General features: G+C 46.1%; 1 protein-coding gene across 1 annotated transcript in view; it reads left to right on the forward strand.

The window, feature by feature from the left end:
• The window catches only part of LOC141258501 (sialidase-4-like), a 120,580-nt gene that overhangs the window by 80,026 nt on the left and 12,792 nt on the right, over positions 1 to 27,762 (forward strand). Inside the window, exon 2 of the mRNA XM_073673492.1 lies at positions 13,412 to 13,607. The gene's annotated coding sequence lies outside the window, so the exon portion shown is untranslated. The remainder of the gene's footprint in view (positions 1 to 13,411; positions 13,608 to 27,762) is intronic.

The raw sequence follows: 27,762 nt of genomic DNA on the forward strand, positions 1-27,762 counted from the left end.
GAGTGCCCGGAGACAACTGATCTCACACTTGGACACTCCGAAGAGCTGTTCACTTTTCCATTTATAGATTCGGGCCTCTCAAAAGGTCCACTTGAAGCGGGGCAAGAGGAGATCGCATGTAGCGATACCCAAATATTTGAGCAGCCACGGTCACATGAAGGCAACGGTGGGAAACTGTCTCAAGAGGTGGACGATGATGAGACACAATTGCCAGAAAGTCAGGAGGAGGACCAGGGTGCGGAAGTGGAAGATGAGGTGGTGGATGATATAGTAACTGACTCAACCTGGCAGGGAGACATACAGAGCGAGGACAGCAGCACACAAGGGCAGGGAGGCATAGCACCACAACAGGCAGGAAGAAGCAGTGTGGTGGCCGCAGACAGAAGGCGGGCAACCATTCCGCGAAAAATCAACACGACGGAAGTTGCATGTATAACTGTTAGGTCTTCCTGAGTCTGGTTATTTTTTAAGACTCTGCCAATAACCCCAAAAAGGCCATTTTCACCACCTGCCAGGCCAACATCAGCAGGGGTAACAAAACTACCAGCCTAACCACACCACCAGCATGATCAGGCACATGGCAGCAAAGCACTTGACTAAGTGGGCCAAACCCCAGGGTCCAGTCCAAGAACAGTGTCTGCGGGTGGCACCATTGCTTCTTCTGCTGTTGTGCGTGCAAGCCAATCCTCTGTCCATGGCGCATGTGAAGATGCCTCCTGCCCTGCACCTGTGGCTGCACACTCTCAACTAGCACCATTAGTAAGCTCGTCCTTGTCCCAGCGCAGCGTTCAGTTGTCCCTACCCCAGTCTTTAGAACACAAGCGCAAATACGCAGCCAATACCCCAGAGGCCTCATTACTAAATTCACACATTTTGCGACTTCTTGCGCTTGAAATGTTGCCTTTTAGGCTTGTGGAGATGGAAACTGATGGCGGCGGCCGTCCCTCAGTACTTAGTTCCCAGCCGCCACTATTTCACCCGGTGTGTCATCCCCGCATTACATAAGCACGTGTCCCACAATATTAGAAGTGCCCTCAACAATGCAGTTACTGGGAAAGTCCACCTAACCACGGACACGTGGACAAGTGCTTGTGGGAAGGGACGGTACATCTCGCTGATGGCACACTGGGTTAATTTAGTGGAAGTCGGGACCCAGTCGGACCTTGGGATGGAATACGTCCTCCCGACGCCAAGGATTGCGGGCCCTGGGTCAATCAGGGTTGCCCCCACATTCTACAGCTCCTGCACCTCCTCCTCTTCAGCATCCATCTCCGAAATGACCACATCAGTCGCAAGCTGGAAGCTCTGCAGCACTGCCTCGGCCAAGCGGCAACAGGCTATGCTGAAGCTAATATGCCTAGGTGACAAAACACACAACGCTGAAGAGTTATGGACAGCTCTAAAAGAGTAGTCAGATCTGTGGCTGACACCACGGAACCTACAGTGAGGCATGGTCATGTGTAACAATGGCCGGAACCTGGTGGCGGCTCTGAGGAGAGCTCACACACGTACCATGCCTGGCCCATGTGCTTAACCTCGTGGTTCAGTGGTTTCTCAAAACCTACCTGGAGCTGCTGGATCTGCTTGTCAAAGTTCGCCGCCTTTGTGCCCATTTTATAAAGTCACCTACAGCTTCCGCCGCCCTTGCCATGTTTCAGCAGCATTTGTAGCTTCTGGCTCACCGACTGGTGTGTGATGTCCCCACACATTGGAACTCTACATTGAAGATGTTGGGAAGGATTTGTGAGCATAAGAATGCAGTTGTTGACTACCAGCATCAACAAGGCCGTCGGTATTCAGTTCAGACTCCACACATAAGACCTCAGGAGTGGACATGGATGTCAGACATATGTACCATCCTCCAAAACTTTGAGGACTCCACCAAGATGGTGAGTGGCGATGACACCATAATTAGCGTCACCATCCCGCTACTCTGTCTTCTGAAATGCTCACTGCTCACAATCAAAGAGGATGCATTGCAGGCGGAGCACGATGAGATGGAGCAAGGAACCATACAGGGTGATTACACACAGCCCAGCCTCATCTCATCCCAATGTGGATTGGGTGACAATGAGGAGGAGGAGCTAGTTTCATGCGCTATAGACAGTACTACCTGCACAACTGTCATACCGTCTGTTCAGCGTGGATGGCCTGAGGACAGGGAAGAGGAGGAGGAGAGCATGGTCAGTTGTCCTCTTGGTGAGGACATGGAAGTCTTGCCTGTTAGCAGTCTGGCACGCATGGCTGAGTTTATGTTATGCTGTCTTTCCCGTGACCCTCGCGTTCTCCAAATTTTGGGTGACAGTCATTATTGGTTAGACACTTCTAGACCTATGCTACAAGGAGAACTTTCTATCTCTTATTCCCGAGGCGGACAGGTCTATTAAAATGGGGCAGTTAAATCCAAAAATAGTCCAATAACATGAGGTCAGACAATTTGAAATATTTCTACCACAAAAAGATCAATAACGGTATATGACCACCAGATAAGAAGAGATTCTGACAATGTAAGGATGAAATACTGACAATTTTATTTCAAATAATGAATAAAAAATATAATAAAATAGACAAGGGAATAAGCCTCCAAAAAAAGGGGGGATAGGAAACACAGTACGGTCTAGTAAATAATGAAAGATGTAATCATATAAAGCAGCTCACAGGAATATACACCTAGATGAGATCAAGTAATTAACCCAAATAGTAGGGGGGCATGTTAAACAAATTGAAATACTTCACCAAATCTTGCGCAAGTGCGACGAGGGGAGTAAATCCAATCTTAATCAAGGTTATGTGAAACATGAAAAAGGGGCTCTAAGTAAGGTATTGGAGCTAATATGCTTAGTCCCTATAGGGGTGAGGGTAATCTATTTGGAAGAGGGAATGAGAATACCTCGTTATGAAGTGGATCCTGGAACGCTGAGGACCTGCTGATTATCTATGACACGCCCCAGGAAGAAGCGATCAAGCGAAACGGCGTCCGTCGGGTGTGGGGAAGACACAGCAGATCCCAAAGGAGCAATCACAGCGATATCAGATTTATATGGGTTTTTTTATGTTTTGCTGTTATCACACAGTAAAGATGCTTTTTTATATAAAAAGTACTTATTTTCGTCGCCATATTCTGAGAGCTGTAACTTTTTTTATTTTTTTGTGAACAGAGCTGTATGATGGCTTATTTTTTGCAAGACGAGTTGCAGATTTTTTTGGTACCATTTTGGGGCATGTAGTAATTTTTGAACGCTTTTTATTCCGATTTTTCAGACACAGAATGAACAAAAAACAGAAATTCAGTTATTTTTATTTTTTGCGCCGTACACTGTGTGGTAAAAGTGATAATACCATTTTTTACAAGTCAGTACGATTACAACAACACCTGATTTATACAGTACAGACCAAAAGTTTGGACAAACCTTCTCATTTAAAGATTTTTCTGTATTTTCATGACTTTGAAAATTGTACATTCACATTGAAGGCATCAAAACTATGAATTAACACATGTGGAATTACATACAGTACAGACCAAAAGTTTGGACACACCTTCTCATTTAAAGATTTTTCTGTATTTTCATGACTATGAAAATTGTACATTCACACTGAAGGCATCAAATCTATGAATTAACACATGTGGAATTATATACTTAACAAAAAAGTGTGAAACAACTGAAAATATGTCTTATATTCTAGGTTCTTCAAAGTAGCAATCTTTTGCTTTGATGACTGCTTTGCACACTCTTGGCATTCTCTTGATGAGCTTCAAGAGGTAGTCACCGGAAATGGTTTTCACTTCACAGGTGTGCCCTGTGAGGTTTAACAAGTGGGATTTCTGGCCTTATAAATGGGGTTGGGACCATCAGTTGTGTTGTGCAGAAGTCAGGTGGATACACAGCTGATAGTCCTACTGAATAGACTGTTGGAATTTGCATTATGGCAAGAAAAAAGCAACTAAGTAAAGAAAAACAAGTGGCCATCATTACTTTAAGAAATGAAGGTTAATCAGTCCGAAAAATTGGGCAAAACTTTGAATGTGTCCCCAAGTGCAGTTGCAAAAACCATCAAGCACTACAAAGAAACTGGCTCACATGAGGACCGCCCCAGGAAAGGAAGACCAAGAGTCACCTTTGCTTCTGAGGATACGTTTATCTGAGTCACCAGCCTCAGAAATCGCAGGTTAACAGCAGCTCAGATTAGAGACCAGGTCAATGCCACACAGAGTTCTAGCAGCAGACACATCTCTACAACAACTGTTAAGAGGAGACTTTGTGCAGCAGGCCTTCATGGTAAAATAGCTGCTACGAAACCACTGCTAAGGACAGGCAACAAGCAGAAGAGACTTGTTTGGGCTAAAGAACACAAAGAATGGACATTAGACCAGTGGAAATCTGTACTTTGGTCTGATGAGTCCAAATTTGAGATCTTTGGTTCCAACCACAGTGTCTTGGTGCGACTCAGAAAAGGTGAACGGATGGACTCTACATGCCTGGTTCCCATCGTGAAGCATGGAGGAGTAGGTGTGATGGTGTGGGGGTGCTTTGCTGGTGACACTGTTGGTAATTTATTCAAAATTGAAGGCATACTGAACCAGCATGGCTACCACAGCATCTTGCAGCGGCATGCTATTCCATCCGGTTTGCGTTTAGTTGGACCATCATTTATTTTTCAACAGGACAATGACCCCAAACACACCTCCAGGATGTGTAAGGGCTATTTGACCAAGAAGGAGAGTTATGGGGTGCTACGCCAGATGACCTGGCCTCCACAGTCACCAGACCTGAACCCAATCGAGATGGTTTGGGGTGAGCTGAACCGCAGAGTGAAGGCAAAAGGGCCAACAAGTGCTAAGCATCTCTGGGAACTCCTTAAAGATTGTTGGAAGACCATTTCCGCTGACTACCTCTTGAAGCTCATCAAGAGAATGCCAAGAGTGTGCAAAGCAGTCATGAGAAGAGGTCAGATTGGACACCTCCACCTGGAAGAAACCCTCATTTGGATACATATATAGACTCCTTCAGACATGTGATAAAATCCACCATCTTAGACACAAACAGGAGACAAGCATCCAACATCAGTGCCCAGGAGAGAAAGGCCATACAATCTTTGAAAACCAACAAAGAAATCTTCATTAAACCTGCTGACAAGGGTGGTGCAATAGTCATGATGAACACATCAGACTACATGAAGGCAGCAAACAGACAACTGGTGGACACGCGCTACTACAAAAAACTGGAGTCTGATCCTACACATGACTATTACAAGGAACTAAACAAGTTGGTATCTTGTCTGCCTGATGAATCCATAAGAGCCGATGACCTGATACCAGAGAGTCCAAGAATAGGGACATTCTATATGCTCCCCAAAATCCACAAATCTGGAAATCCAGGAAGACCAATTATTTCATGTGTGGGCACCCTTACTGAGCAAGTTTCTGGATGGGTAGAGTGTGTTCTTGAACCACTGATAAAGAGTACACCCAGCTACATTCAGGACACGACAGACCTACTGAATAAACTAGCAGCAGTAGGTCCTCTACCAGAAGGAACCATCCTGGCCACCATTGATGTGGAATCCTTGTATTCTAATATCCCACACAAGGATGGATTAAATGCCTGCAAAATCTTCATAGCAAATACAGGAATTGTTGCTGATTCTGTGGTCAAACTTACGAATTCATCCTCACCCACAATTACTTTGAATTTGATAACAACATATGTCTACAGGAAACTGGTACAGCGATGGGAAGTAAAATGGCTCCATTGTACGCAAATCTTTTCATGGCCAAGCTTGAAAGTGAGTTTTTGTCCTCATGTCCCATCAGGCCTCTGGCCTACTATCATTTCATTGACGATATTTTAATCATCTGGACGGGGCCTGAGCAACAGCTGAAGACGTTCCATGAACACTTTAATCGATTTTCATCCCACCATCAACCTAACACTCAACTACTCCTGTACTGAAATTAACTTTTTGGATACCATCATCAAGCTACAGAATAATGAAATAGAGACATCATTGTACCGGAAACCAATCGACCATCCTACATACCTTAAATGGGACAGTTTCCATCCAAAACACATAAAAAACTCTATTGTTTACAGCCAAGCCATCAGATACAATCGGATATGTTCCAACCAGATGGATAGAGACAAACACCTTGATGGCCTCAGAAAGACCTTTTTGAAACAGGGCTACCTTCCAAGAACAATTGAGAACCAGATTACAAGAGCCACCAGAATATCAAGGAATCATCTCCTACATTACAAAACCAAACAAGAAAACAACCGGGTGCCTCTAATAGTCACCTACAATCCAAATCTGGAGGCGCTAAGAAGAGCTGCACGGAAACTACAACCCTTACTACAAAAAGATGCCCGATTACAATCCATATTTCCAGACCCCCCACTTCTGTGTTTCAGGCAGCCCCCAAATCTAAGAAGCATCATTGTCAGAAGCTCCCTGTCATCTCCACCAGCTACAGGTACCTTTCCTTGCAACCAGAAAAAATGTAAAACCTGTCCGTTTATAATGACCACAGACAAGATAAAGATTCCCAATTCACATCAGGACTATAAGATCCCAGGTACGTTCAGCTGTATCACATCTAATGTAGTGTACTTAATTATATGTACCAAATGTCCAGCTGGGGGTCTTTATGTAGGGAAGACAGGGCAAAAACTTAGAACAGGAATGAATCATCATCGCCACATAATAAAAGAAAAAAGAATAGATCTACCTGTAGCCAAGCATATCTGTTCCCATGATCACAGCATAAAAGATATGAAATTACTAGTATTAAAAGGTAACGTCAAATCTCAAAGAGAAAGAAGAGTCTCAGAATATAAACTGATGATGACCTTTAACACTTTCAGAGCAGGAATGAATGTTTCGCATGGATTTATGTCATTCTACATCAACTAAGGAATGTGCTCCTCAGAATTGTGAGGCCATCACAACACTGGACCGGGTCACAGGACAATAAAACCTTCACACTCCTTAATCTGCTAAAATATTTATAGCCAGAACTGTTTATCTCTTCCATAATAACTCTGCTTTTCATCACCTGTCTTACCTATTGCATTTTTTTTGTGTGTCTTATTGTGTATAAATATGTGACTCTTCAGATTTTGTGGTATACTATGCCTGATGAAGATACCTGAGTAGTCTCGAAAGCTTGCAATTTGTTACCATCTTTTCAGTTAGCCATTAAAAGGTATCAACCACTGAGGACTCTCAAATCTAAATATTTTTCAAAGCAGTCATCAAAGCAAAAGGTGGCTACTTTGAAGAACCTAGAATATAAGACATATTTTCAGTTGTTTCACACTTTTTCTTTTTTGTTAGGTATATAATTCCACATGTGTTAATTCATAGTTTTGATTCCTTCAGTGTGAATGTACAATTTTCAAAGTCATGAAAATACAGAAAAATCTTTAAATGAGAAGGTGTGTCCAAACTTTTGGACTGTACTGTATATATATATACACACACATATATATATATATATATATATATATATATATATGTATATATATATATATATATATACGCTTAACATAAAAATCTAATTTAAAAAATTGTTCATTTTCTGATATTTTCTCTTTAAGCCACCAACAAACAAAGCAGATATTTCACGAGAACACAGTGTCAGTCAATGACTGCTGACTGGGGGATTTTCAGGGTGACATGCAATGTCCTCTGTCTGCACAGGTCATCACATCTAGATTTTTAGGTAGAAAAGCCTGGAAGAAAAAAGAACATCATGCATAAACAGAGAAGAGAGCAAATCCTCCAGCGTGAAGACAAACAGATCTGTCAAAAGAACATTTTCTACAGGTCACTAGTTTCATAGTGTTACAAAACCTATAAATAATTCACATACAATAGAACAAATCAGAGTATAGTCCGTCTGCTGACTAACTGTAGTGAAAGGTAATATTTCTTACTTTAAAAAAATAAATATGTAAATAGTTAATTTGAATCACTTAACAAAATGAAAAGTGAATGCAGAAAAGAAAAATTTTAATCAAATTATTATTTGGTGTGAACTTCAACATGGCATGGCATGAAAGTCTCAACTCTCCTAGGTACACTTGCACACAATTTTGGATGGAACTTGATAGGGGAGTTTGTTCCAAATATCTTGGAGAACTAACCACAGATAATACAGTGGTGGCCAAAAGTATTGGCACCCCTGCAATTCTGTCAGATAATACTTAGTTTCTTCCTGAAAATGATTGCAATCACAAATTCTTTGGTATTATTATCTTCATTTAATTTGCTTGCAAGGAAAAAACACAAAAGAGAATGTAGCAAAAATCAAATCATTGATCATTTCACACAAAACTCCAAAAATGGGCCAGACAAAAGTATTGGCACCGTCAGCCTAATACTTGGTTGCACAACATTTAGCCAAAATAACTGCGAACAACCGCTTACGGTAACCATCAATGAGTTTCTTACAATGCTCTGCTGGAATTGTAGACCATTCTTCTTTGGCAAACTGCTCCAGGTCCCTGATATTTGAAGGGTGCCTTCTCCAAACTGCCATTTTGAGATCTCTCCACAGGTGTTCTATGGGATTCAGGTCTGGACTCATTGCTGGCCACCTTAGAAGTCACCAGTGCTTTCTCTCAAACCATTTTATAGTGCTTTTGGAATTTTGTTTTGGGTCATTGTCCTGCTGGAAGACCCATGACCTCTGAGGGAGACACAGCTTTCTCACACTGGGCCCTACATTATGCTGCAAAATTTGTTGGTAGTCTTCAGACTTCATAATGCCATGCACACAGTCAAGCAGTCCAGTACCAGAGGCAGCAAAGCAACCCCAAAACATCAGGGAACCTCTGCCATGTTTGACTGTAGGGACCGTGTTCTCTTCTTTGAATGCCTCTTTTTTTTTCCTGTACACTCTATGTTGATGCTTTTTCCCAAAAAGCTCTACTTTTGTCTCATCTGACCAGAAAACATGCTTCCAAAACGTTTTAGGCTTTCTCAGGTAAGTTTTGGCAAACTCCAGCCTGGCTTTTTTATGTCTCGGGGTAAGAAGTGGGGTCTTCCTGGGTATCCTAACATACAGTCCCTTTTCATTCAGATGCCGACGGATAGTATGAGTTGACACTGTTGTACCCTCGGACTGCAGGGCAGCTTGAACTTGTTTGAATGTTAGTCGAGGTTCTTTATCCACCATCCACACAATCTTGCGTTGAAATCTCTCATCAATTTTTCTTTTCCGTCCACATCTAAGGAGGTTAGCCACAGTGCCATGGGCTTTAAACTTCTTGATGACACTGTGCACGGAAGACACAGGAACATTCAGGTCTTTGGAGATGGACTTGTAGCCTTGAGATTGCTCATGCTTCCTCACAATTTGGTTTCTCAAGGCCTCAGACAGTTCTTTGGTCTTCTTTCTTTTCTCCATGCTCAATGTGGTACACACAAGGACACAGGACAGAGGTTGAGTCAACTTTAATCCATGTTAACTGGCTGCAAGTGTGATTTAGTTATTGCCAACACCTGTTAGGTGCCACAGGTAAGTTACTTACAAGTGCTGTTAATTACACAAAGTAGAGAAGCATCACGTGATTTTTCAAACAGTGCCAATACTTTTGTCCACCCCCTTTTTTAGGTTTGGTGTGGAATTATATCCAATTTGGCTTTAGGACAATTCTTTTTATGTTTTTTCATTGAAGACAAATTAAATGAAGATAATAATACCAAACAATTTGTGATTGCAATCTTTTTCAGGAAGAAACTGAGTATTATCTGACAGAATTGCAGGGGTGCCAATACTTTTGGCCACCACTGTATGTGGATGTAAGCTTGTGCAAATCTTTCGATCTCTTCCTGTAACCCCACACAGACTCAATGATGTTGAGATCATGACTTTGCGGGGCCATATTATCACTTCCAAGGCTCCTTGTTGTACCCCTTCCTCCCCATCCCTGTCTGACACGATCACAGCGTGCCAATGAGTTGCCATGATAGCCAGGGATGTTCACCTGAAGTTTGTCAGAATAGTGCCCCATTGAAGTCCAGCCTGTGGTGAGTTATTTAAATATTTGACCAACTATAGCAGGATCATTTTTAAGTTGCTAACTTTGTATGGCCCCAGAAATATTTTATAAATATCCAAATGGCCTTTAGTAGAAAAAAGATTCCCCACTCCTGGTCTACAGTATAATGGAGAGGATTCAAGCATAAACTGTCCTTAAGGTCTTACCATGGAATCTCAATGGGATTCAAGTCTGGGCTCTTACTTGCCACATCAAAACATTATTTTTGTCTCTTGTTAGCCATTCAGAGGCAAACTCACTTTTTATGCTGCATACTATTGATCTGCTACATTACTCACCAGCTGTTGAGCTTTTAGGTCACAAAGTGACGATTGGACATTCTGATTGGGGATTTTCTGTTAAGCAGTAGAATTCATGGTCCTATCAGTTTTGACAAATTGTGTAGATCTGAAGAAGCAAGGAAGCCCCACATGATCACAATAACACCATCATGTTGTACTGTTGTTATGATGTTCTTAATATAGAATGTGGTGTTAGATTAGCACCAAATGTAAGAGGAAAATAGCTTCCAAAAAGTTCCACTTTTGACTAATATGTCCACAGAATATTATCCCAAAAGTCTTGAAGTCATGCAGATGATGTTTTGGCAAAGCCTTTGTGTTCTTTTTGGTCAGCAGTGGTTTGAGTATTGCAAGTCTCCCATGGATGCCAATGTCTTTCTTATTGTAGAATTTAACTAAGGCAAGTGAGACCTGCCATTCTTTAGATGTTCATCTGGATTCTTTTGTGACCTTCTAGATGAGTATTTAATGTACTCTTGGTGAAATTTTGGTACACTGACCACTTCTGCTAGAGTTCATCATTGCGTTAGCATTGACTTTGTAACTTTTTCCACACTGGAAGGTTGCAAAGACTTTAACAACTGTATTTGAATCTCTTTAGAACATGGCATCATGTGCTGATTTTTAAATTCTTGTAGTTGCTTCACATTGTCTGATAGCTTCTATTAAAGTGATGTTTAGATTTAGCAAGTCTGGAGTAATCATAGCTAGTAAAATGGAACCAAACTGACAATTACATTTGTCAACTCATTGATTTAGTGGTGGTACTGTAGCTAAGGTGTCAATCACATTTTCACATTGTAAAGGGAAGTGTCCCAGGTTGTACATGTATATATGTATCTGCATGTGTAGCGCCCCGAGGGTTCGGCCGCTACAGGGGTATTGTACCTCTGCCAGAGGTGTGATATTCCACTCACGGGTAAGGATGGAGTATGGACCAGGGCTCAGTTAGCTGCATGCATCACACACACCCCATTTCCGGGGGACAGCTCAACGGTGCTCCCATTTATATAGTAATGCAGGCACGACAGACCATGTCCCTGGCTGGAGTGGGGAGGGGGGAGGAAAACCCAGTGATGTAGGAGCAGAAGGGGACGGTTTCTGAGCATAGGAGCTCATTGGGTGCTGGTCACCTGAGCTCACACTCAGAGGGGAGGTATAAAAGGTGGGCACCCTCTTAGGACAGGAGTCAGTTCAGACATTTAGGGAGAGGAGAAGACAGGGAGCGGAGGCTCTGTAGGAGCTCTGCTCAAAGGCAGGCCTAGGGTGAAGGCCGGAGCCTGTCAGGAGAAGTAGGCCTGGAGAAGAGGCCGAGGGAAGGAGGAGAAGAAGGAACAGGAAAGGAGGAGAAGTGACAGAGAAACAGAAGGGCTCAGAAACAAGGAGGCAGAAGGGACCCTAAGGACCAACGTAAAATTGGGTGACGGGTCAGGCAAGAAAAGGGTACCGGATCCCAAATTGGTGGAGGTAAATTATCCCTCAGCCAAGAACCGGAGGTCGTGATCATCACTTGTTGCGACCCCCTGCTAAACCTTGCTAGGAAGGCACCATATAGGATAGCGGGAAACGGGGCCCACATTTACCCGCATAGATCCGCGGCAGCTGGACAAAAGCTTGGTCACTGGTGGGGCACGAGCCAGAGGAAGGATAGAAGGGAGTCCTGTGCCATACTCCTGAATTGCCTGGGGGTTGACCGAGCCCCTCACCTGGTGGACGCAGCAAGGCTCGGGCAGTCATTACCGGCGGAAGTGACTTGGAGTATACGAACTGTGAGTAAAAGACCCTGGACTGCAACACGTTGTCTTTGTGCATCTTACTTCGCCAGCACTAACGGTACTGGGACTCCCTGCACCATCACTCCACCATCTACTACACTGCCCTGAGGCTACACTCTTCCCGTGGGGAGTTATACTATCTCAGCTGCACACACCATCAGCCTCAGGGGACTGCCTTGCAGCGGCATAGTCGGACGGGTGGCGTAGTCGGACATTACCTAAAACATATAAAAGACTGCCACTGGTCTGACCACCCTGAGCCACGGACCGGGTTGCCACTACTACCCCCATCATTACACTGAAGCCCGGTTCCGAGTGCCCCAAGGCCCAGGGGGCGAGTCACATGCTAGCCATGCTTGCAGATAAGTATACATGTATATATTGGCCCCACCTCTCCCCATGTGTTTCAGTGTTGGGGGAGATGAACTGCTGGGGGAGGTTTCAATAGAATGTCCAGCCATGTGCTAAAACAGGTTTTGTGAGTATGGTTGGACATGAACAAAGACCTTAGCCAGTGGGCGGGGAATAATACATAATTTCCTGTGCTGGACTTAAAACCCCAGAGCCCACATGTGCTAGCCCTCTTTGACTCTTGGAGAGATGGACACAACAACACATGGCTGAGTATCTCTCTTCCCCTGTAACTTCTTTACTTACTAGCCCTACATACCCTGTACTCACCCTCCTAGATATTGATATCCTTGTATCTGTATATATATATATATATATATATATATATATATATATATATATATATATATATAGGGAAAGTTAGTATAGTTGGGTGGGCTGATATTGCATGAGTGATTAGGAAACGTGGGTGGAAAATATATTAGATAATTGGGAATTGTATATCCGTTTTGTCTACTGTGTTAGTGGGATAAATAGTAGTATATTAACTGTAGACTTTTGTGTAATAAATACCTTTTATTAGCACACGGTTTTGTCTCAGTTGGTGTATAGTATAAGGCACAGATAACGTTAGTGGATATTAATTATTAATAGTCAAGTTTGATGTTAATAGTTAATATGGGACCTCAGTAGAGGTGTAGGAGAGTTCCCCCATTAATTAATGATATTGTTGGAGGGAAATCTCGTCTTTTTACAATGGCGAGCCAGCCTCAACTGTTGTGATTTTGTTTTTGGTGTTTTACTCTGTGATTATCTGTGGTCATTGTCTGTGAACTGAGTTCAGAGCGCTGAAAGTTCAGACGAATGACACAGCTTTTCAGCACGAGCTGTACACGGGGCAAAAACTATAACAGAGAACAAAATCTTTTGTTTTCAGATTTTTAACGTTTTTCGGTTTGCTTTGTAATCTTTGAGCATTTGGGGTGATCTATACCAAGGCATTCTTCCAAAGAGGCATAGTCGTTCTCAAGGGAAAGTTCAGCTGGTCAGGAAAAGGCGTTCCGGAAGTAAAAGGACCTTTTTCAAGCAGCACAGAAGGGACAAGGAGGATGACTGTGATGGCTCCAGGAACAGTGAGTATGGATTTATCCACCCTGAAATGCTTGGCAAAACACAGTAAATGTAACCCAGTGCACCCCAGTACACCCAAATCTGCAGAATTGCTGTGGTCTGCTCTATTGGAGCAAGCATGTGCTCATGATAGCATGTGTATAGACAGACGGTCTGTTTTGAATAAAACAAGCAAACGGTTCCACATTTTAGCAAAACTGATTTGTGTATATGAGGACTCACTGTGTAAGAAAGATCCCCCAAAGTTTCACTGCCAGTGTTGTGTAACCAATTTGTAGAGAGTTTGTGCCTTACAGACACAACTGGCAGAGAATGGTAAATGTGATATGGATAGAGATAAGCAGATCTGCATGCTTGAATCGCAACTGCTTGAGATGAAAAATCATTGTCTTGATATTGGTGCACAGCTGACTCGGTCTGAGGCTGAGATCAAAGCTTTTAAGGACAAGGCAGCTAGTGATGCCATAATCAATCAGTCGAGTGTTGATCTTGATACTAGATCCCAACTGATAAAAAATTTGCAAAATATCATCAATGATTTTTCAAACATGGTGCCGGCCTTCTCTTTATCTCTGAGACCAAGGCCAGATTCTCTACCAATTGTGCCCTGTGCAGGGCAAAAAGAGGGGAGTGATGGATCAAATATTTCATCAAATTTTGATCCAATCAATAAATGTAACAACAAGTGTAAAATAATGAGAAAATGCAAACGTAAAATTGTTAAAAGTGCATCCCTAGTGATGGAACAGTTTAAAATATCCAGACAAAAGGAAGTATGTTCTGTTAGGGGCCCTACATCAAGCATGGCATCCATTAGATGTTATGCCTGTGATGGCTCAGGCCATATTGCCAGGTACTGTAAATTGTCAGGTACAAGGAGAAAGAGGAAATGTTTTAAATGTGGTCACTTTGGACACATTGCAAGGAATTGTCATTGCACAATTAATTGTGAAAAGTGCAGCATGGAGAACAGACATTTACAGAGACAAAATAGTATTTTCTCTCAGTCTCATGTGCCCCACCATGTGCAGATGTGTCAAAATGGCCGACTACAAGCAAGGGATGAAAGGGTAAATTTTGCTCCCTGTAAGGCCTTGATTTAAACTCAATCAGCAGAGTTTCTAACAGACCTGTACTGTTCTATATCTATACAGCTGTTTTGTCTTATTAGTTTATTTTACTGTTCTGTTGTTACTAGGTTTGTTCTTTTACAGTTTAAATATATCGTTAGACCTGTGAGGCTCAGACAGGTGGCAGAAAGGCTTTATAGGAGTCTCAATGTGTATGCAATGTATAGCAGGATTTGTTAGTGTGCTGGTTGTTTTCTGTTTTCTATCAGACCCCCTGTCAAGTAAATGAGGTTTATTTGCTGGTACTTTTATTTTTAGCTCCAGTTTTTCCATAGGATTCATAAGGTTAAGAGTCTCACAGATCGCAGGAATGTTTATTTTATTTTTTTTGTTTTCATTTGGTAATAGAGTCACATCCGTGGATGAGCAGGTTTTGCTGCATGGACTAAGATAGGTAGAAAGTTGTGGACAGGTATATATTGTGCACCTAGGCCTTGAAGTTCAGGCGGATAATTTGTTAATGTTTTTTTTTTGTTTTGTATTCTGTGCATTTTGGATTGAATAAAGGGTGTATTACGTGAGCTAAGACAGGCAGAGAAGCATGGACAGGTAACTGACGTACACGATGGAGTGTTGTGTTATACTGTGTGCTTAGACCTTGAAGTTTGGACAGATAACCTGGTTTTGTTTAAATCTTGATGGAGGATACAACTAAAAACAGTGAACCTTAGTTTGACGTTTAGTTTTCCTAAGTGTATTAATGACGCACCCCTGGGCCTGTGTCGCGCTGCGTTGCGCACGCGGGAGCTTACCCGGAGCCGGATCTCTTGAGGGTTGTAGTCTCGTGGCGGTGACCCGGTCCGTGCCCAGGGAGTCAGACTAAGTGGCGCTGTATTAGCGGTAGATGTTGGACGACTACGCCACCCGTTGAGTACAGCTAAGGAGCTGCTGCTGCAGGGCAGACCGCTGAGGCTGGTGGTAGGATTGTGCAGCGTGATAGTATAACCCCCAACGAGAGGGGTATGGCCTCAGGGCAGCCAACGTGGATGATGGGGGTAGCAGGAAACACTCGGAGACGGTACGGTGTAGTTCAGGGTCTTTACTGGTGACAACGATAGACCCTCCCGGAGTACTGGCTAGCGATTGGGGCCTGGTCAGTCCTTGAGCAGATGGGATCTCCCCTTGCCAGGCGGAGTTGTAGGCCTCCCAAACTAACAATACTCTTCTGGCTACCTTGCTAGAAGCGGGTATAAGTAGCCCACGTCCCTGAGTGTACCGTGTGGTGCTCACCCGTATGGCCGGTGACTCGGGGCCTTCTAGTAGCTTCCGCTCCACGACGGCGGTGCTGGTCCCACGCGTGTGACCGTGCCTTCGGGTTTCTGGGCCAGAGGACCTGCAATCCCCTGCCGGTCGGTTTCTGCTGCTGGATAGGAGTTAGTCCCCACAGCCTCGGAATCCGGGTCCGGTCATAACTTATCAGTCAGGGCGAGCTCTGCAGCTGCCAGCCCCTGACTCCTTGTAGCACTGCTCCCACAGAGCTCCTGATGTACTTTTCCTATATCTGCTTCTCTACTCTGTCTCTACTTCTTCTCTACTCACTAACCCTGCCTCAGCCCTAGGTTTATATAGGGGAAGTTCTTCCCCTCCCAGGACTGGGCAGGAGGTGTGGCATGCACAGGATCCCTGACCAAGAGACCTCCCACCTGCTCTCAGACATAACATTGCTGTTACTGTGGAAACCAGACCCCTGGGGTGCCACATTCCCCCCTAGTGAAATTTAGTACTCCGGGACTAAACATATTTTTAGAAAAACATAACAAGGTATAAACAATAATAATACAATAAGAAAAACACATAAAGATGGTTACGGCGTGTCCGCAACCGGGTGCAGTCTTTGAAGAAAAGCAAGGTGTCCATTTCACCAAAACAGGGAGACGTAACCAGGTAGGGGTCTGTCCTGCCCCGAGTCCTTAACAGTCTTTAGTCCATTCCTAGGTTACGCTCCAACCATGTACAAGGACTCCCGGTAAATCCACCAAGGACTCCTATAAATAACTAGAAACACATAATTATACACAAGCAACAAGAAAAACAGGTAACCACAAATAAAACAATTTATACACTTCAAATCCTCCAACGTGCGGGTAACTGGCCTCTAGTGGCCCTAGTGGACCTACGGAGCTGACTGTCTAGCCCTGAACTACAGGGTGTAGGAGCTGTCAAGGGTAAACTGGGCAGCTGTCTACCGGCTCTTTGGCTCACTAGGGGTATGGCAGGCTCACTATAAGCAGAGGGTTGATCCTCCTGATCTGCTTGTGTGGAGTCTTCTGCCTCCTGGACCGGCTGTTCTTCCAGCTCTACCGGTTGCTCTGTAAGTACTTGGGATGCTGGTTGGAGGAACGTGAGGACGGGTACCACAACTGCACCATTGACTTGAGTCCAGGACCGAGGGAAGTCTCCGAGCACAGTACTAACCATATCTTTCCCTTCCTCTACGGGTCGAGGGTCTTCTTGTTCCTCTTCAGGGTTCCGTAGCTGTTCGGGACACTTCTTCAGGTGATCCCGGGATACAATGGTTGTGGTTTCCCCTCCGTCTTTGCTGATGGTACAGACCTTCGGGTTGTCGTGGCTTGAGGGCAGTACGGTGTACGGGTCCTTCTCCCACTGGTCGTCGAACTTGTGGAGCCGTCTCTTCCTCTTCAAGACCTGCTCTCCGGGTACCAGGGGAACAGCGGGAGCATACTGGTTGTAATTTTTCTCTTGTCTTTCCCTAGCGAGACAGAGACTTCGCTCCACGCTCTCCTGTACTTTCCGGTACTGCTGCTGCCTCTCTGTGTCCCAGTCTGCTTCCGGTAAAGTGTCCTCGGGTGTCAGGACTCCCATCTCCAGGTCAACAGGTAGCTTACCAGGCCTTGCCCTCATTAGGTAAGCCGGGGTACAGTTAGTGGAACCTACCGGGATGTGGTTGTATAGGTCCACTAGGTCGGGCAGCCTCTCGGGCCACAGACTGCGTTCTTCCAGGGGCAATGTTTTTAGAAGATCTATCACCACCTGGTTCATTTTCTCACAAAGTCCATTAGTTTGCGGATGATAGGGTTTCGTCCTTATCTTCCGGCAACCATACAGAGTGCAGAATTCTTGGAAGACTTCCGCTTCAAAGGCAGGTCCCTGATCCGTCAACACTTGGTCCGGGTACCCGTGTGGACGGCAGAAATGCTGCTGGAAGGCTCTAGCTGCTGTTCGAGCTGTTAAGTCCTTGACGGGGACGACAACCAAGAACCGGGAGTAGTGATCCACGATGGTTAGTGCGTAGACGTAGCCACTTCTGCTTGGGGTCAGTTTTACATGATCCAAGGCTACCAGTTCCAACGGCTGCCGGGTGACGATGGACTGCAGGGGAGTCTTCTGGCTGGCACGGTCCTTCCTTCTTAAGTTGCACGGGCCACAGTCTCTGCACCACCTCTCGATGGTTCCTCTCATGCCCACCCAATGGAACCGCCCGCGCAGCAGGAACTCCAGCTTCTTCCATCCGAAGTGCCCAGCTCCGTCGTGGTATGCCTCCATCACCATAGCTGCGTCTCTTCTTGGCACCACTACTTGCCAGATTAGTTCATGCGTCCGGGAATTAACCATTCTGCGGCACAACTTCCCCTTGTAAAGGAACAGTCGACTCTTCTCAGCCCACAGTTGTTTGGCTTCCTCCGGAGCGTCTGGGTCAAGACGTGCATCTGGCCGAGTCAGCATCTCCTTTACCAGTCGGACGGCAGGGTCACTGTCTTGCGTCTCCGCCCAGTTGTAATGAGGTAAAGGGTTGAACGTAGCGGATTTACTCCTTACACGGTGGGAATACTGGATAGTCCCATGACGGTGGAACGCGGGGAGTTCGACTTCTTCCAGTCCCTCTGGATCTTCTCCTACGTCCGGTAGGTTTGGCATCCTGGACAGGGCGTCCGCGTTGGTATTGGAGCGTCCTGCCCGGTATTTGATTGTGAACTCGTAGTTGGACAGACGGGCCATCCATCTCTGCTCTAGGGCACCGAGTCTTGCCGTGTCCAGGTGTGTCAACGGGTTGTTATCCGTGTACACGGTGAACCGGGAAGAAGCGAGGTAGTGCTTAAAGCGTTCGGTGACTGCCCACACCACTGCCAGGAACTCTAGCTTAAATGAGCTGTAATTCTCAGGGTTTCTTTCGGTGGGTCGCAGTTTTCGGCTGGCGTAAGCGATTACTCGTTCTTTCCCCTGCTGGATCTGGGACAGCACGGCTCCTAGCCCGATGTTACTTGCGTCGGTGTAGAGGATAAAGGGCTGGCTGTAATCAGGGTACGCCAGGATTTCATCCCCCGTGAGGGCCATCTTCAGCTGGCGGAAGGACTCTTCTTCTAACTTCTCCCATCTGAAGGGTGGCTTCTGGTTCTTGGCCTTCCGGGACTGGCCTATCAGGAGGTCCTGCATAGGAGCTGCCTTTTTGGTGAAACCGGGGATGAATCTGCGGTAATAGCCTACCAACCCGAGGAACTGCCGCACTTCCTTTACACTGGAGGGACTTGGCCATTCCTTAATTGCGGTGATCTTATCAGGGTCGGGAGCCACTCCATCAGCGCTCACCACGTGTCCCAGGTACTGCACCTTTGGTTTCAGGAGGTGACACTTGGAGGGTTTCACCTTTAGGCCGTAGCTTGCCAGAGCTTCGAACACTTCCGCCAGGTGTTTCAGGTGGTCCTCATACGTCTTGGAATATACGATGACATCGTCCAGGTACAACAGGACCGTCTCGAAGTTTCTGTGGCCCAGACAGCACTCCATTAATCGTTGGAAGGTTCCTGGTGCATTGCAGAGTCCGAACGGCATGCAGGTAAACTCGCTAAGTCCCATCGGGGTGGTGAATGCGGTCTTCTCCCGGTCCGCCTCTGCTACAGGAACCTGCCAGTACCCACTAGTGAGATCCAAGGTAGAGAAGAAGTTAGCAGATCTTAAAGCAGCCAAAGACTCCTCTATCCTTGGTAAGGGGTACGCATCCTTGTGTGTGATACGGTTGATTTTCCGGTAATCTACACACATCCTCATGGTGTTGTCTTTCTTTTTGACTAAGACTAGTGGAGCTGCCCAGGGGCTACAGCTATCCCTGATCACCCCAGCCTCCTTCATGTCTCTAAGCATCCCCTTGGCGTGTTGGTAGTGTGCAGGGGGTACGGGTCGATACTTCTCTTTTATGGGAGGATGGTCTCCCGTGGGGATGTGGTGTTCTACCCCATTGACTCGCCCGAAGTCTAACGGGTGTTTACTAAACACTCTCTCGTACTCTTGAACCACCCGATAGACTCCCTGTTTCTGGTGTGAGGGAGTGGAGTCAGTACCCAAATGTAGTTGCTGACACCAGTCCTCCATTGTTTTCTGAGAGCCGTTACCTTCCTCCGGGGAAGATGGAGGCAAGGGTTCTACGGACTGTATGGAATCTTGATTGATGGTATACAATTTGGCTAGCGTGGCATACCGGGGCAGGTACACTTCCCTCTTCCCGATATTTATTATGCGAACGGGCACCCTCCCATGGCGTACATTGACCACCCCCCGTGCTGTCAAAATGGTGGGCCTACTGTCTGAGTAAACTGGTTCTACCATTGCCTGGTAATCTCTACCTCTCAGACCAATAGCTGCCCGGCACCAAATCATCATTTCACTTTTCGGGGGCATGGCAATAGGGAAAGGGTCACACATTCGCACGCTACCAATCTCACCACCGGAGAGTTCTAGCTGTTGCCGTCGCATCAGTGCCCGGATCTCTTTCTGGAGCACTCGCTGCTGGCCGGAGCTGGCATTCTTGGCAACCTGCTGTAAAAGGAAAATCACCTCTGCAAGACAATTTTCAATTACATTAGTTCCTAGAGTTATCTTTGGGTGACTCTCGTGTTTGTCAATGTCTACAATGATCAGTCCCTGTTCTGCCAGTTCGACTCTACCGATTTTGATGGTCACCTCTTTAAATCCAATCTGTGGCACGGGCTGACCATTGCTGGCGATAATACTCAAGTCGTCGTCAGGGTAGCGGGTGATATCCGAGTCATTCCAGTACTGCTTGAAGAGCACGTACGGGATGGTGGTGACCTGTGACCCGGTGTCCAGTAGGGCACTCATAGGAATGCCATCCAGTACCACGGGTAAGACTGGACGTCCTCCCACATATTTGTCGCGCCAGTTCGATGGGCCTGGTGATCTTTTTCCTGGGGGTTGGCCCTCTACCCCAGGTTGTGCCAGTTTAAAGGACAGTACCTTGCCATATGTCTGGGTTGATTGCAGCGGCGGCAGATGGGTCGTCCGTCCTCGTTGTATCGGTCGCTGGGTCTTCCTCTGGCCGGTGGGGTCCTCCTTGGTCGACGCCACGGGATGTCCTCCGGTCCGGATGCCAGCTGGATCTTCCCTGGAGTGGAAACCTGTAAAGACTGCACAGTTCGGGTTAGCGCAGCAACGCTTTTAGCTAGCTCTTGGACCTGATGGTGCAGGTCTGGAGCCGGGTCATTGTTCAAAGCCTGCGCATCAGCTCCCACAGGCCCTGCCGACAAGGGCGCCGCCTCCTGGTGGTAAGTGGTAGTGGGGCGTCTGGGGGTCACAACGCCACCTGGTGCCGGTTCTCGAAGCACCCGGATGGCTCTGTCCTTGAACTGTGCAAATCCCAGATGAGGGTCCTGTAAGGCCATTGCCCGCAACTGGGTTCGGTGGGCATTGCAATATAAACCCTCTATAAATTGTTCAGTCAACAGCCTGTCCTCGTCTCCCACGCCGTCAGGGTCGGTCTGCTTAATGGCTCTCAGGGCCTCTTGTAGGTTCAGGGCATAGTCCCTTATACTCTCATGTGCCCACTGTTTGCACCCGTAGAATCTAAGCTTGATCTCGACTGAGGTGCGGGTATCAAAGGTGTCCCTCAGCCGGGTTAGTATCCCTGCGACAGTCCTCCCCCCAGGTGGCCAGGACTTTACCTCCCTTTGGGCTGCCCCGGTTAATTGGGCCACCAGGATGCTCACTTTTTGCTCCTCTGTGAGGGGGTACACCTGGAAGAGGCTATCCAGCTTTTCTCTAAAATCATGCAGGGTATGTGACTCCCCTGAGTACTGGGGTAGCCAGGCTGCCCCCGGGATATAGGGCATGGTGAAAGGCATGACCGCAACAGCGGTGGCGCTGGCGGGGGTTGAAGCGGTGAAGCTCTCCTCCGTATCCGGCATCCTTCTCCCCCCTAGTGGACCGTGGCCTACCTTGCGATGATCCTCTTCCGTAGGCCGCGGCTCCGCAGTGGATCGTCAGGGTTGAGGACCTTCCGTCGCGCTCCTGTGACGTCGGCGTCTGCTGGGCTCCTTCCAGGACCTTACGCAACGTCCGGACGTGAGGCGGGGCTTCAGTTCTCGCGCGCTTTCGGAGTCCACGCCCCTCTTCTTCCCGCGCGGCATCCTCAAGATGGCGTCCAATGGCGGGAAAACTCCACGTATGGCGGGAAGAAGGCTGAAGATGGCGCCGGATGGCGGGAAAACTCCACCGATGGCGGGAAGGAAGTGGAAGATGGCGCCGGATGGCGGGAATCTTCACCACAGGTAAGTTTGAACAGTCTTTTTCAGGCACGCAGTACCCGGTGGTTGCGGGCACGAAATCCTGCCGACTACGCCAAAAGTTGACGCACCCCTGGGCCTGTGTCGCGCTGCGTTGCGCACGCGGGAGCTTACCCGGAGCCGGATCTCTTGAGGGTTGTAGTCTCGTGGCGGTGACCCGGTCCGTGCCCAGGGAGTCAGACTAAGTGGCGCTGTATTAGCGGTAGATGTTGGACGACTACGCCACCCGTTGAGTACAGCTAAGGAGCTGCTGCTGCAGGGCAGACCGCTGAGGCCGGTGGTAGGATTGTGCAGCGTGATAGTATAACCCCCAACGGGAGGGGTATGGCCTCAGGGCAGCCAACGTGGATGGGGGTAGCAGGAACCACTCGGAGACGGTACGGTGTAGTTCAGGGTCTTTACTGGTGACGATAGACCCTCCCGGAGTACTGGCTAGCGATTGGGGCCTGGTCAGTCCTTGAGCAGATGGGATCTCCCCTGGCCAGGCGGAGTTGTAGGCCTCCCAAACTAACGATACTCTTCTGGCTACCTTGCTAGAAGCGGGTATAAGTAGCCCACGTCCCTGAGTGTACCGTGTGGTGCTCACCCGTATGGCCGGTGACTCGGGGCCTTCTAGTAGCTTCCGCTCCACGACGGCGGTGCTGGTCCCACGCGTGTGACCGTGCCTTCGGGTTTCTGGGCCAGAGGACCTGCAATCCCCTGCCGGTCGGTTTCTGCTGCTGGATAGGAGTTAGTCCCCACAGCCTCGGAATCCGGGTCCGGTGATAACTTCTCAGTCAGGGCGAGCTCTGCAGCTGCCAGCCCCTGACTCCTTGTAGCACTGCTCCCACAGAGCTCCTGATGTTCTTTTCCTATATCTGCTTCTCTACTCTGTCTCTACTTCTTCTCTACTCACTAACCCTGCCTCAGCCCTAGGTTTATATAGGGGAAGTTCTTCCCCTCCCAGGACTGGGCAGGAGGTGTGGCATGCACAGGATCCCTGACCAAGAGACCTCCCACCTGCTCTCAGACATAACATTGCTGTTACTGTGGAAACCAGACCCCTGGGGTGCCACATTAACATTTTTCCTTTAATATTAGAGCCATATCCACGAGTGAGCTGGTTTTGCGGCATGGACTAAGATATGTAGAAAGGTGTGGATAGGTATATATTGTGCACCAAGGCCTTGAAGTTCCAGCTGGTTGTGGTTGCCTACACATCTTAATCGGTAGTATGTGGCAACGGGGAGTACCGAACCCAGGGATGGGCAGTTTCATGATGAGACATGAGGCTGGCAGACTGGGATGTTACTCCAGAAATCCTGAATTAGTCCAAGCCAACTATACACAATGAGCCTTTGTCTCTGTGTAGTCTGTTTGAAGCTATGTATAGGAGAATAAGTAGCTGCGAGGGCTGTGTGTTACCCTTTTGTATTGTGAAAAACTGGAAGGGGTGTCTGTATGGGAAACAGAAGCAATTGACTAGGAGCATACTAAAGAAAAATTGCATTCATTTTGTGGGGTTCAAGGCATTACCTATACAATAGGAACTTGCTAGGCAGCCCAGGAAAGGGTAACAGGGGGAGGTCACCCTGAAGGAACAGGAGTTTGATGGGACAGGGAAGATCAAAATAAGGAAGGTTATCCAGTGCCAGGATGTTGAATAACTTCATCGGGAGAACTCCCAGGAGCGTATTGTTCCCTTAATCCCATTTTAGGTGCCGATGTAGAAGAGCATAGTGCTGAAGAACACCTATCACTCCTGAGAGAAGTCTTGACCTTCACCCAGATACCCGTGAGAGACGCCAGAAGACCCCTCTTGTGTTTGTCACAGAGCTGAAACATCTCCACTTTGATTTCAGCCATGAGGAGGAAACTGTAATAAAGCCCCAAAGCTGCCTCTTCCTGTCATTGCCTCCTGGTCGTAATCTTATATATTGGACTGTTTCTGATTTGCAGGAGGATCAAAAGACTGTCTGCCCAACTGCACAGAAGTCAGGCTGAGCACCATGAGCTCAGCCAGAGATGGGGGTTAAGGACTTAAGACAAATACAGTCCTTTACCCCGAATCCAATATATATTGTGTATATATATAATTTCATGTAAATTTGAGTTTTAATGTATACTGAAATTCCATATGTGTGCATATAGACACTTTAGGTGTAAGTGCAGAACTACCTGTGCATGGACATACTCAGTCCACAGTAAGTGTGTTCATGTGACGGTGTTCATGCATTTGCAGCCGGTAGTTAACTCCAATTGCACATGGGTCAATGATCTGCATGTGTTTTATCGATCAGTTAGAATACATGCTACTTTAGCTCAAGTCTCTATATGCATTCAAACCAAAAGCTTATTTTGGAATGGAATTGTAATGTGTGTTCTGTGTGAATGGGGGAATAGAGTTAGGTTTATCTAGGGACAGGTCCCCTCACTTTATAAGGTATTTGCCACTTCAACCCTAGCTATTGTGAAGTTCGTAAAGGATGGATTGAATGTCTGTTAGAATCAGACGATGTTTCTTCCCGCAGTCTACTTAGGTATTGTGACATCACTCCCTACTCGAGAAATTCTGACCTGCCTAATAAAGATCTGCGTATCTATCCATGGAAGAAACTCATCAAAGATCTTCAATCAAGATTTCAGGAAAAGTGCCTGATGAAAGTCGTGTCTGAGGAAAATCGTGCCTCTACTGAAAGACCACAATTGATCGTACCCCAAAAAGAAGAAGGTGCTCAAAGAAACCACGTGGTGAGGCCCAACTACAGACTGACACCCAGCTGTCTCATCACGCCAGGAGTACTCATAACCCTGCAGAAGCAAGCTGCGGGAGAGGAATAGAAAGACTGGCAGGGTGAGGGGTGTACACAGGATAGTGACTTGGGCCAACCTATAGACTGAGGGTAAAGCCATTCCAGAGTCTGACCAGCAAGACGACTTTGGGATAGGCAGATACCTGAAGACTGGCAATGACATGACCACAGCAAAAAGACTTTAACAACAAAAAGACTTTAATTAAAGATCCAAGAAAGAAGCAGAGTGTATTCTGTGGAGGGATACGTTGGATTACGGTGAAAGGCAGGGAAGAGCTGATGGCCGTAATGGGTGATGTCTAGGTACCTAAGGGCAGAATTATACTTCATTCCATCCTGAACTGTCACAACTTATAAATGGGGCTTGAATAGGCAAATAAATCCCAATACAACACTTCCCTCAAATTTCATTGTCGTGTTCTCGACAACAGGGGGATTGTAAAGGGAAGTGTCCCAGGTTGTACATGTATATATCTATCTGCATGCTAGCCATGCTTGCAGATAAGTATACATGTATATATTGGCCCCACCTCTCCCCATGTGTTTCAGTGTTGGGGGAGATGTGCTGCTCGGGGAGGTTTCAATAGAATGTCCAGCCATGTACTAAAACAGGTTTTGCGAGTATGGTTGGACATGAACAAAGACCTTAGCCAGTGGGCGGGGAATAATGCATAATTTCCTGTGCTGGACTTAAAACCCCAGAGCACACATGTGCTAGGTCCTCTTTGACTCTTGGAGAGATGGACATAACAACACATGGCTGAGTATCTCTCTTCCCCTGTAACTTCTTTACTTACTAGCCCTACATACCCTGTACTAACCCTCCTAGATATTGATTTGCTTGTATCTGTATATACAGTACACACCAAAGGTTTGGACACATCTTCTCATTTAAAGATTTTTCTGTATTTTCATGACTATGAAAATTGTACATTCACACTGCAGGCATCAAAACTATGAATTAACACATGTGGAATTATATACTTAACAAAACAGTGTGAAACAACTGAAAATATGTCTTATATTCTAGGTTCTTCAAAGTAGCCACCTTTTGCTTTGATGACTGCATTGCACACTCTTGGCATTCTCTTGATGAGCTTCAAGAGGTAGTCACCGGAAATGGTTTTCACTTCACAGGTGTGCCCTGTCAGGTTTAACAAGTGGGATTTCTTGCCTTATAAATGGGGTTGGGACCATCAGTTGTGTTGTGCAGAAGTCTGTTGGATACACAGCTGATAGTCCTACTGAATAGACTGTTAGATGCTTTTTTCTTGCCACAATACAAATTCTAAGTAAAGAAAAACGAGTGGCCATCAATACTTTAAGAAATGAAGGTCAGTCAGTCCGAAAAATTGGGAAAACTTTGAAAGTGTCCCCAAGTGCAGTTGCAAAAACCATCAAGCGCTATAAAGAAACTGGTTCACATGAGGATCACCCCAGGAAAGGAAGACCAAGAGTCGAGGATAAGTTTATCCGAGTCACCAGCCTCAGAAATCGCAGGTTAACAGCAGCTCAGATTAGAGACCAGGTCAATGCCACACAGAGTTCTAGCAGCAGACACATCTCTTCAACAACTGTTAAGAGGAGACTTTGTGCAGCAGGCCTTCATGGTAAAATAGCTGCTAGGAAAACACTGCTAAGGACAGGCAACAAGCAGAAGAGACTTGTTTGGGCTAAAGAACACAAGGAATGGACATTAGACCAGTGGAAATCTGTGCTTTGGTCTGATGAGTCCAAATTTGAGATCTTTGGTTCCAACCACCGTGTCTTTGTGCGACGCAGAAAAGGTGAACGGACTCTACATGCCTAGTTCCCACCGTGAAGCATGGAGGAGGAGGTGTGATGGTGTGGGGGTGCTTTGCTGGTGACACTGTTGGGGATTTATTCAAAATTAAAGGCATACTGAACCAGCATGGCTACCACAGCATCTTGCAGCGGCATGCTATTCCATCTGGTTTGCGTTTAGTTAGACCATCATTTATTTTTCAACAGGACAATGACCCCAAACACACCTACAGGCTGTGTAAGGGCTATTTGACCAAGAAGGAGAGTGATGGGGTGCTACCCCAGATGACCTGGCCTCCACAGTCACCAGACCTGAACCCAATCAAGATGGTTTGGGGTGAGCTGGACCGCAGAGTGAAGGCAAAAGAGCCAACAAGTGCTAAGCATCTCTGGAAACTCCTTCAAGATTGTTGGAAGACCATTTCCGGTGACTACCTCTTGAAGCTCATCAAGAGAATGCCAAGAGTGTGCAAAGCAGTCATCAAAGCAAAAGGTGGCTACTTTGAAGAACCTAGACTATAAGACATATTTTCAGTTGTTTCACACTTTTTTGTTAAGTATATAATTCCACATGTGTTAATTAATAGTTTTGATGCCTTCAGTGTGAATGTACAATTTTCATAGTCATGAAAATACAGATAAACCTTTAAATGAGAAGGTGTGTCCAAACTTTTGGTCTGTACTGTATATATAGGGAAAGTTAGTATAGTTGGGTGGGCTGATATTGCATGAGTGATTAGGAAACGTGGGTGGAAAATAGGTAATTGGGAATTGTATATTGTTATTATTATTGTGTACTGTGTTAGTGGGATAAATAGTAGTATATTAACTATAGACTTTTGTGTAATAAATACCTTTTATTAGCACACGGTTTTGTCTCAGTTGGTGTATAGTATAAGGCACAGATAATGTTAGTGA

The sequence above is a fragment of the Phyllobates terribilis genome, unplaced genomic scaffold (assembly GCF_046119375.1).
Source record: "Phyllobates terribilis strain yellow unplaced genomic scaffold, ASM4611937v1 Scaffold_3__8_contigs__length_932513732, whole genome shotgun sequence".
Classification (NCBI taxonomy): Eukaryota; Metazoa; Chordata; class Amphibia; order Anura; family Dendrobatidae; genus Phyllobates; species Phyllobates terribilis.